The following is an 11,910-nucleotide window of genomic DNA, read 5'->3' as shown; positions in this document are numbered from 1 at the left end:
ATGGCTAGAGCAGCTTTACCAGTAGACACATCTAACTCTCCAACTAATTCTATGATACATTTTTCTATGTTTTCCCTATAATTTGCATTATACATTTTTGTGTCTCGTTTGTCTTTTGATTCTAGAGCCAATATTACTGACTCTAAATTGGCCACTTCAATTTTTGTTTGAGCAAGATCTTTTTGAGATCGATTTAATTCAAAAAGTCTCTGTCTAGCTTTCAATTTTTATGTACTATAATTTTTCTGAAGATTCAAAATTTTCTTAGGCATGACTTTGTTACTGTCACTGTGTCTATTTTATAATCTTTTTATTAAAAATCTTTGTTTTTGTTTCAGATAGGATTCTTATCTTTTCATGGCTTTGATCTTTCTGGGGGAAATTTCATTTTTCAATTTCTGATATTTCTCATTGATATTTTGGAGATTTTTTCATCTGCTTGATAACAGTTTTTTTTTTACTATTGTCTCCTTTGCACTGTTTATTTCATGCCAGATCCCCTCCATTTGTACATTTTTCCCCCTGCATATTTCCTCCATTATTTTCAGTTTTTCTGGCAAAGTCAGACACATGTTCTTTGCATCCATAAGTTGTTTTAGGATTGTCCTGTTCTCAGTTTCTTGTTTTAAATATATTTCTATTTCATTTGAATGCTCTTGATTTGCATCACTGGCAGTGATTTTATTTTTAGGTTTCTCAAAAAAAGGATTCTGCAGGAAAGTTTCTAACTTCATGGTTTTCCTTTTTTCTTTCCTCAACCTATTATAGGTTTTCCACATTCTTTTCAAATGCCCCACTAGATCCTTTTTATTAGAACAACCAGAGCACAATTCATTGAACAAACTGAACAATTGAGTTGGATTGAACAGCTGGTAAAGTTCAAGTGACATGCCATTTGTCACTTCAGCAGGTGAAAGTTTACACCCAAGCATGAGTTCCAAAACAACACTGCATGTTAATCCTATTTTCTGACAACTTTCACCTGAAAAGTATTAATGCCGGTGTCCCTCAGGGATCCATCCTGGGCCCAACTCTTTTCCTGATCTACATTAATGATCTTCCAAATCATATCCTTACATCATTTGTAGACATTTATGCTGACGACACTACCATTTATGGTACCACATCTAAGACAGTAAACGAGCAAGTTCTCTCCAATTCTCTCTCCTCTGATCTTGAGCACGTAGTACAATGGGGAAAGGAGTGGCTGGTTACTTTTAATGCATCTAACACCAAGCTTCTCTCTTTACATCATCAACATTCTAATCCACATTTGTCATCAATTGAAATGAATGGCTCTCGTCTTCAGGAGGCCTCAAGTTTTGACAAGCTTCTGGGCTTGACCATTACTCCTGATCTTAAATGGAACACGTATATCAAATCTGTTGCCAAGGCCGCTGGAAAAATGGTGGGATCTTTCTATCGATCCGGTAGATATCTCACTGCTGATGCTATTCTCTATCTATATAAGAGCCAGGTACGTCCAAGGATGGAATACTGTTGCCACATCTGGGCAGGAGCTGCTAGAAAGGACTTGTCCTGCCTTGATAGAGTTCAAAATAGACTTCGCAGCCTCGTAGGAAATGTCCTTTTCTCCTCCTTGCAACCTCTATCTCACAGAAGAGATGTTGCGAGTTTGTCTCTGATGTATCGTTATTTTCATGGAAAGTGTTCAACTGAGCTTCAATCTATGGTCCCCCCTCGCCAAACTTTCACAAGAAACATTCGTCTAGCTGTAAACACTATCAATAATTTCCCCCACTCTTTATCTGTGCCTAAACCTAAACGTAGATTCCATGATCAAAGCTTCTTTCTTAGAACTGCACGCCTGTGGAATTGTCTTCCGTTTTCCTGCTTTCCGGCTGACTACAATATGGTTGTGTTCAAGTCTAAAGTAAATAAGTTCTTGATGAGCCGTTCCATATAAGTTATCAAATTTACCAAATTCTCATTACTAATGATTACTATATTGACCAATTTCTACTGTACACTCTTTAACCCTTATCCTTGAGTGGCCTCTTGGCCTTGATAATGTGGTGATGCCTTTGTAAAAAAAAAAAAAAAAAAAGAGAAATGCAATTTTTACTGTGTATTCAATCATACATTTTTGGAGGAAATTCAAACTTCAAATCATATACATTTTTTGAATAACATCAAATATCCATGTCAAATTTACAGTACTTACCTATGAAGTCTATATTGATGACATTGGTGTAGAATGCTGGACGATCCGCTGTTGAGGAAGCCTGAACTTGCACTAAAATTCTTTCAACTATGGTTTTCCCCTTATCGGTAGGATAAACTGGGAACAATTTTTGAAGCCAGGTGATAGCAGTAGCCTATGATTCCTCATATTTTTACTTCAAGAAATAAACTTGAAGAATAATTTTATTGGAACATTCCACTTTATGTAATGACATCCTCCTCCCATGTCCTTTTGCCATGAAACATTGCTGTAAATGGGTTTGTACATCATCATCTCGAAAAACAAAAGTAAAAGAAATCCATTATTTGTAACATTCTGTCAAGGTAATACTTGGATAACTGCTCTATCAATTATGCCCTATATTTTCTTATCAGATTCGATGTTTTTATAGTAGGGAGAAATGATCATATGTATACATGCGCCTAATTTACAGAGAAATATCATATATCCATTTAGTACTGCCTTCTGACGTCATATAGGCAAACAATAAACATGTTATTGTTATTTAATAGAAAAACAAACAAAGACACCAATGTTGGTTTAAGAGTTTTATGCACACTGTGCCCCGGAAAATTGCATGGGGGGATCTGCGGTTAAACTATCTATCGTAAATCCTGATACTCTGCATCACTACAGAACATTATGCTGCTAATAATGTTATAAATCTCTGCGACTGTATTTAGGTGCTAGCCTAAATAATATTAAAAAATAGTGTAAGCGGTGTATTTTTCAAGATATTTGACTTCAACTCGAAACTTTAGTAAAAATGCTCCATTATTGTGTAAATATTTTTATTACAAAATAATTTTTGAAAAATAATTTTAAAAAACAGTTTGGAAAAGCGGAATATCCGTAGTAGGCGGAGAAAATGTTAGTATTGTTATTCATAACAGAAATACGGTTTTCGAAACGAGACAAAATTGAGTTAACAGTACAGTAACACGTCAATTCGCTATGATGGTGGCTTTCTTCCATAACTGACTCATGACAAAAGTTTCATTTAACAAAATATAGCTGGCAAATATGACATATAATCTTACACAAAATTAATATTAATGTCTTATCGTTATATTAAAATAATTTCAGATGACTACTGCGCTGAGAAAGTACCTTTTAGACAACATTTCAACTAAACAATGACGGCATGCGATGAATAAAACTATTCACGAACGACCGAATATCTTCTTCGAATGACTAATTTAAAACATTCAAAACATTTAAAATATACATATATTTTATATAGAATGTGTTAAAATAATGCCTGACCTATTTCTTGATATATTTCGTCCATAGACGTCATGCTGACGGAAAATTAGTTGGCTGTGCTGGGATAAAAAAGTAGTTATCAATTGTTGAGGCGTCGATTTATAATCCACGTGGTTGCTAAAATTAGAGTAATTTTCATCGAAAACGCGTCGTAGTTTCGAATTATATTTTATGTAAGTTTTATAGATTATTGAATGATCTTTATATATATATATATATATATATATATATATATATATGTTTCATTACTTTATTTTTATTAGATTTATTTAAATTATTCAATAAAACCTTTCATTTGTATTTTTCATAAACTTTCAATAAATATTTTCAAACTAAACAATACGAAAAAAAAACAGAAAATGTCAGCTTTCGAACTAACTCATTCATTCTCGTATAAAATACATGCAACCGTGCGAAAATGAAGAAATTTAATAAGGCGTAAAAACGGCTTCCGAAATTTCGTTAACAAAATGGCTTGAAGTAACCAAACTGGCCTTTTATTTAAACTGTAAATGTTACTCGCGCATTATCATGCACGTAAAATTAAATGGCCTAGACTTAAAGTACATGAAATAAGCTTTCATTTGATATGCATTTTATTTTAGTTAAGATTATAAAAAAAATAATAGTGATTTAAAAACCACTTTTTTCTTACGTTTTGCAAGGATTTTCAGCGGATAGCAGGCTGCTACTATAATCTTTTTATGCAAATACAGGGTGTCTCCCCCCCCCAAAAAAAAAAACTCGAATTAGGCCCCGTTTCTTAGTGTTTTGTCCGAATGAAATGAAACTTTGGTCATAACTAGTTTATTATATTCAAAACATCACATCAAAACACTAGGGTCTTTGGCCTTTTTCCTCCGTTCTACAGCATGTGTTCTAGATGGCCTCCATTTAGCTTTTGTTTTTTTGGGTCACTTTGTATTACGCGACATTAAATCATGTAGAATATCTGCATGAATATAATTACACATAATAGTTAACCAAAGATTATCATCCCATGAGCAAAAGCCTGAGATGATCATCCCATGAGAAAAGCCAAAAAATTAATAATAAATAACTTATAGGGAATGAGTTAAAATGAAAGCTTAAGAGAATATGTAAATTAGCTAGATATTTCGCAGATAAATTCAATTCCACAACTAATATATAGCAAAGTTCTATCTTTTTAAATAAATATAAAAATTTATTTTATTATAAATATCAATACACACACAAAAATTATATATTTATATATATATATGTGTATGTATATATATATATATATATATATATATATATGTGTATGTATGCACTAACAGGCTTCCCGGCGTGGCCCAGCAAATATACTTTTATTATTGCCACAGAGAATGACGTAATACGTGACGTCATACATAGGTAATCTACTATAACGCTATATACAACGTCATCTACTATAACGTTATACGTGATACCATAGCATATATATTATATGATATGACGCCATTGTTAAGAAAAACAGACAGGAATAGGATTTATTAAAATATACAAGTATGTGCGTGTGTGTTTGTGTGTGTGTGTGTGTGTGTGTGTGTGCGTGTGTGCGTGTGTGTGTGATAATTCAATGCTGAATAAATTTTGCAACTCCGGAAATTCTTGTGGTTCAAGCTTAGCGAGTAAAAATTCCTTCCCGTAGAGAAATTTAATTAATAAACGAATTTAATCTTGAAATTTTTTGAGATCGTTAAATTGAGGAAGGGAAAATGGTGTTTATTTACTTACGCATAAAATTATGTTCCCCGAATGATTTCCATATCCGCTGGCTCTTATCATTTCTGTTTATCAAATATATATATATATATAAGGGATATCTTACAGATAAGTGCTTCGTCTTTTCGAGATTCATCAGTTAAACTAGACATACTTGAAGAAATAAGGTAGAGATTGAAACTAACAGCATAGTAACACAACTCCGAGATTTTTGCTTCCTAATATGACAAACGTATTCCATTCCATCCTAGTATACTGTATCAAAGGCTTTGGTTAATACATGCGTACATTTAAACAGACAGGTCAGATTTATATTATAGACTAGCTTGGATGCTCGGCGTTGCCCGGGTGTTTGGGAGTGTGTGTTGAGCCAAACAAAAAAAAAGTGGTAGTAGGTAGGCAGGGTCGAATCCGTACCGCGAAAGAGGAAAAGAACGTAAAAAAAACTTGTCGTCTTTGCTGACGTAGGTTTAAATTAAGGCTAGACAATCGAAAAGAGGAGATGACTTTCAAAAATATCGGCGGAAAAAGCAAACCCTCCTTGTAGAAAAGTGCTCAGTTGAGAAGAAAATGTTTTTAGCCAAGTTTTAGATATTTGTTGTCTGAAGGGTCGAGCTAAACAATAATACCGATCCTGTGAAAATACATGTAAACAAACAGGTGATATATATATATATATATATATATATATATATATATATCCAATTATATAAGCATTTATATAATTAGATTACAAATATTTAAATCCTATCTAGGAAACAACAGCGTTCTCTACACATACATACATAAAAGTCTCTAATCATAGTTTTATTTATCATTGAAATTAAATTTTCTTAAAGTTTTCAATATATAGAAAACGTTGTTCTCGCACAAAAGAAACCAACAACTTTAAATATTCTAGAAAATAAGTTTTCTACTTTATTTTAAAAGCAAAGTGCATTATATATATTCTGGTATTTCAGTTAATCTTTTCTGTTCTCAAACTGTGAAAGATAAATCCTTCTAGACCGAGGCAATATTTATTTTGCCCAAAGCCAGAATGCATTTTTGTGGACCTTTTTTGTGTCTAAATCTGCCATTGTGGGGGTGCGATTAAATATAAACTGGATTTAATATGATATCCTTACTTTAATGTAGGAAATTCCGTCTGCCTGCTTCCCTCCGGACTACAACTTGGATGTCTTCTAGTCCAATGTTAACAAATTCCTAATGAACCGCCCCCTTAAGTAAACACTTCAGCAAATCTCCTCACTAACTTAATGTACTTGCAATAACCCTTATCCCTGAGTGGCTTCCGGGCCTTGATAAGTGGTGATCAGTATGTAAAAAAAAAAAAAGTTTTTAAGACTATGGAAAATTCTATGAAAACTAATCTTTAGCAGTCGATTTTATAGATCAGATAATAACTAATCGAACAAATTGGTTATTTACCTCTAAACAAAATTGCTTTACAGAACTTTTATTCATTGTTGAGAATCAAATGCTTCCTTAACTGTTTATATGGCACACAAGAAGAAAAATAAAGTAATAGAGTAATCATTCATTTACTGAAAGTCCGAATTAAAAGGCTATTAGTAACTTCGGAAAAGTGACATACGCCTTGGTGTTTCCGTGGATTGTCTTTGGACATCTTTGAGCATGGCTCTAGAGTCCTATTCGAGAATGACATTTCCTGTCATATTAGAACAGAAAAGAGGATGGTTTGCTAGGGTTTGCTGCCTTTTGTCGCTGCTTTCTGCGTCATCTCATCTCCCCCATCATTAGGTTCCTATTGTCTTCTCCCCTCCTCACTCCTTGCCATGAAGCACCTCGCCAGGCGCCGCGGAAATCTGCTAGCTGCTTCCAGCTGCCCAGGTCGATGCCAGTCGGTTTCAGATTGCGGAGAGTAGGGCGACTTATAACATTAATTACCCGTTCATATTCCACAAGGCATAATACGAAAACGATCTGTTTCATAATACATTGTATATTTCCACATTAAATTAACCTGAAAGAATAGATATTTTATAGTTCTGAATTTTTTAGAAGAGCGTTGTTATATATATTACTTGTATTGATCGGACTATTGTTCTCATCTTGAGTGTTATTTGTGCAACGTTTCGGTGGGTTACGCCCCCTTTGTCAACCAATTATTTCAAGCATATGAAACTACGGATAAAGAAACAAAAAAAATAAGTAAAGTAATAAAATACGAAACTATCTATGGAGCCAGTAACTTTTGTCTTTCCTTTTCCAAGAGAGTGACCAGTATGCCTGACAAAAATCGAAGGTTACATCGATCGAAAGTTACACAAATAATAATCAAGATGGGAAAATAGATCGAAACAACTAATACAAATCTTTTACAATTAGACATGGTCACATATGATTATATAAATGCGTTGGCATACCTATAACTAACAAACAACTACTGAATATTTTTATTTTGCATTAAATACTTTTAAAAGGGTTAATCTTGCCTGAAAAGACATACAAACCCAAACAGCCGTGGGTGGAACGTGCTTATTTACCAGTTATTTTTATTTTAAAGTAACACGAAAGAAAAGATGTCTTGTGCAGTTTACATTCTTTTTGGAACTGAGATTCTATTCTCCCGGTATCTCTACTTTGCACAAGGAAATACCGAACACAGAATGAACAACGGTTCACGCTTTCTTTATTTGCTTTCAAGGCGGCTCTCCAGTCGGAAGACATAATACAAGAACCTCACCTTTTAAGCATTCTTCTCTTATTTGTCCTCTTTAGCTTCATACCTGGGTAGGGTCTCTTACAGTCTCTAAATATTGACACTCGCCATTATGCTTAAATGGATATTGAATCAGCACCTGTTCTTTCTATCATGATCGTCTGTAAACGCTCTTCGTAATGTCCAACCCACTTTTTATACGATTTAATCTAACCGAGGTTATCTTTTCTATACAGAGCGATCGAATGTGTACGTGTTTGTCTTTCTGTTTGTATGTATGTGCGTATGTATGTCTAATTAAAACTGAAGAAACTAAAACACAATATTTTTTACAACTAAAGAAACTACAAAACAAAACTTTTGAAAACTACAGAAACTACAAAACAATATTTTTAAAAATAAATGAACTGCAAAACAACATTTTAAAACTAAAGCAACTACAAAACAACATTTTTAAAACTAAACAAACTAAAAAACATTTTTAAAACTAAACAAACTAAAAAACAACATTTTTTTAAACTAAAGAAACTAAAAAACATAATTTTTAAAACTAAAGAAATGACAAAACAACATTTTTAAAACTGAAGAAACTACAAAACACCATTTTTAAAACTAAAGATACTACAAGAGAACATTTTAAAACTAACGAAACTACAAAACAACATTTTTTTAAAACTAAGGAAACTACAAAGCAACATTTTCTTAACTAAAGAAACTACAAAACAACATTTTTAAAACTAAAGAAACTACAAACCATTTTTTTAAGACTAAGGAAACTACAAATCATTTTAATATGATCTGAGGTAACCGAAATTATTTGCTATTGAGACATAGATTAAACACCAGTTGTTATGTACTTATTCTCCCGCTATGACAACGTATGCAACATGGCTGAAAAAACAGCTATTTTTAGGGGTCTACTGTAGTTGGGTATAAACATAGCTAAGCACTGATAAGTCCACGTTCCCAGTTACAGGCACTTCTTGTGGTCGACAATAAAGTTACTATAACTCTTTACGTTTGGGGAACTTTACAACTTCTAAAATCGTGCTGAATTCGTTTCTGTTCTAACCAACTTCAGCTTGTTCGATTTCACCTTAATTCATTTTTATGTAAGCTTTTATGTTTCGAATATTTTTAGATTAGGATTGATAATTGGAATTATTATGATGCGTTATTCTTCCTTCAACGACTGAATAAACCTTTGACCTTCTTTTTTTGCATTTTGCTCAAATTGGGAATCATATTCGAATATTTGTACAAACTTTTGAACAGACTTTAATAGAGATTTCCGAGTTTTGCAAGATACACATGAAGGAAGTCGGAGGTTACATCGGCCGCATCGTCATAGCCATGCGAAATATTTCTTAAACATTTAATTGAATATCGTTTGGTACATGATATTTAATTTATAAACTGAGTTATGTTATCATATCAAATCGTATCTTTAACTATATTACTGTGATATGAGTTTCCTTAATTAACCAACGATGGCAAATAATTTATTTCAATTCGGAACTCACTTATCGATCTAAAAAAAAGCATTATAGTTATTGAAAATATCCGTGTTTTTTTTTTCATTAAAAAGAGTTTAATCCCCTTCCAAATGTCAAATCTGTAGATATCAATATTTAGTTTCTGTTCCGTCTTTGACTTGATACGAATAACTCGTTTTTGGTATTTTGCATTTCAATCACATATAATGTTTATTACTTGTTTTCGAATATCTCCCGTCTGAGTGTGTTTCTCGATATACGTTATTATTGATAAATACGCACTGCATTATTTGCTACCTTTCTTTTGACATTATAAATGAATTATACATTTATAAAATACAGGGCATAACGGAAAGGGGACAATATTTAACAGTAAAAAGATTTCCAGTTACACGCTTGATCGATGCAATGTAACAGCATCAAGTTGAGTCAAGATTTTTAGGAACAGATATGCACGTATTCAGTGTAAATGTAAAATGAAGATATTACTCACAGTAAAAACTGAGGAAAAATAAAAATAAAAATAAACTTCTGTAAGCATTTCGAAATTTTGAAAAAAAAAATTTAAGAATAAGTATTAATATAATTGAAATCAGGACGTATTTCTGGAATAAGCAGTTCCAACTCATTAAGAAAACAGCTGAATCAATTTCCGACTTTTACCGAAAATACAAAAAAAAACCTGGTTTTCAATCGATTTGAAAAGTTAAGTTTCGATTTTACGTAATTCTCGGACTATTTCTTACTTTCTAAACTTTTTATTAAGAATTATTTGCCTACCTTTTCATGCATCTATACTAAAATAGTTAGGTTAAGGCTTATTTAGAGGGAATTTAGTGACAGGTGTGGGTTAATTTAGTATATTATTTAGGGTTATTTTAGTATATTAGTGTAATGTTAGGTTAGTAAGTCTAGGGTTAAACTAGGATAAATGTACAGTATTATTTTAATGTTAATGTTAGGGTTATTTCATTTCTACGTAAAAGTACTGCACAGCCACGTTGACACTCTTGTTTCTCGCCGGATTACCAAAGTTAAGCAACGATTACTCTATTCAGTACCAGATGGGTTATCATTTGGGAAGCCTGGGCGCTGTATGTACTGTTGAATTTCCAGGTTGGTATCTGGGGTGCGTTTAACTCACTGAGGGGAATATACCACAGTATCAAGAGAGACAACAACGGGAAACTGGCGTCTTCACTTGTCCTTCTGGTATTACTACAGCTCTACAATTTGGAGGAAGCAAGGCCGCTGCATGCATGCATACATAAAAGTTAATGGAAAAAGTCCAAAAAGAAAAAAGCGTTAAGTTTGTGTAGTATAGAAATACCGAAACACAATTAGGCAAAACCAAAGAGAAAGATTAACAGTTTATTTCAGTAATAAATGTCTTAGCAAAAATAAAAACCTAATTTAGATTTCGTTTCTTCGGTTAAGTGCATTACCGTTCACCAGTCTTATGCGTCTCTATAGAAACTCAGAATTAATTACATAAGTAAAGACATCGTTTTGGATCGTCGTCGGCTGCCACTCGTATCCGAGTATTGGGACCTGTTGCTTGTCACCAGTCGCCTATCTTTGGGATGAATCTCTGTGTGTAACATGGCTGTTGAGTCCGAGTCTATGGTGAAAAAGCCGTGAGCAGTGTTAGCAGGGTAGTGTAGGAGGGACGGGGACGTACTCGTTGCTCTGTTCTTCTTCTCCTCCTAGCTCTTCATTTTCTTTTATTCTCTCCTCAAAGTTCAGGGTGTCATCATGTGTTGCACCTCTACACATTTTCCTGTCCCTGACAAATTCTTCCCTCTAGGACGAGTCGATATTAGTTAGAGTCAGGGTGCCCTTGAATTGATCTTTGTAGCTTGTGACCTCATATCCATGGTCAATTCTTCGTACAGCATTTTCTTGGGGATCCTTGAATGATCAATCTTGTGGACATTTCCGCTCTAGCAGTGGTGAATGGTGGTAGCCTCTACGCTGATCACTGAGGCTCGTTCCAGGAGTTCAACATTATTGGTGTGGTTCTCCTAGGGGATTTTTAAAATCTGCCTTAGTTTGCTGTAAACGTTCCAGATATTTCGCATTGCTTCAATACAGCGTTCCTGTTTGATATGCGTCCAAGAGCGCGGAGATAATTGCTGCCCGAAACACTATTAATCTGAGGTTGTCTTTCTTTTGTGTGAATGAATTCTATTCACTTCCAGCGTGATACTGCATATCAACCCGAAGATGAAATCGATGCTGAAACCGACCAACCAGTTTCCGCTGCACCGAGAGAACTCGCGGAGAATTCCCTGTGAAAGATGATCAAGACGCGTGTGTGAGGGTTCATACCTGTTACCAGCCACCATTAAAGGTCACAGTTGGTGACCTGGAATAAGAGCCCGTTCACGACCAATGTCCTGGAGGGTCCAGATGTTCCATGCACCTAATGTGTTTCTTTTGTTTCAACCGCATTAGTACGATGTCAGCCAACCGCGGTAACCTGGCCAGAGGGGGGTTACCTTGTCTGATGTTTAATCTACCTTTTT

The 11,910-nt window shown here is 34.0% G+C and overlaps 1 long non-coding RNA gene across 1 annotated transcript; it reads right to left on the bottom strand.

Moving 5' to 3' along the window:
* Window positions 1-224: 224 nt before the first annotated feature.
* Window positions 225-2,487, bottom strand: LOC145293340 (uncharacterized). The gene is made up of 2 exons (XR_013869717.1): window positions 2,186-2,487; window positions 225-982 (listed from the first exon to the last, which is right to left on the bottom strand). It is a non-coding gene; the product is annotated as an uncharacterized LOC145293340 (long non-coding RNA).
* Between the last annotated feature and the right edge of the window lie 9,423 nt (window positions 2,488-11,910).

The sequence above is a fragment of the Euprymna scolopes genome, chromosome 14 (assembly GCF_053919585.1).
Source record: "Euprymna scolopes isolate OS-2025 chromosome 14, ASM5391958v1, whole genome shotgun sequence".
Taxonomy (NCBI): Eukaryota; Metazoa; Mollusca; class Cephalopoda; order Sepiida; family Sepiolidae; genus Euprymna; species Euprymna scolopes.
This window is presented reverse-complemented; position numbering and strand designations above follow the sequence as displayed.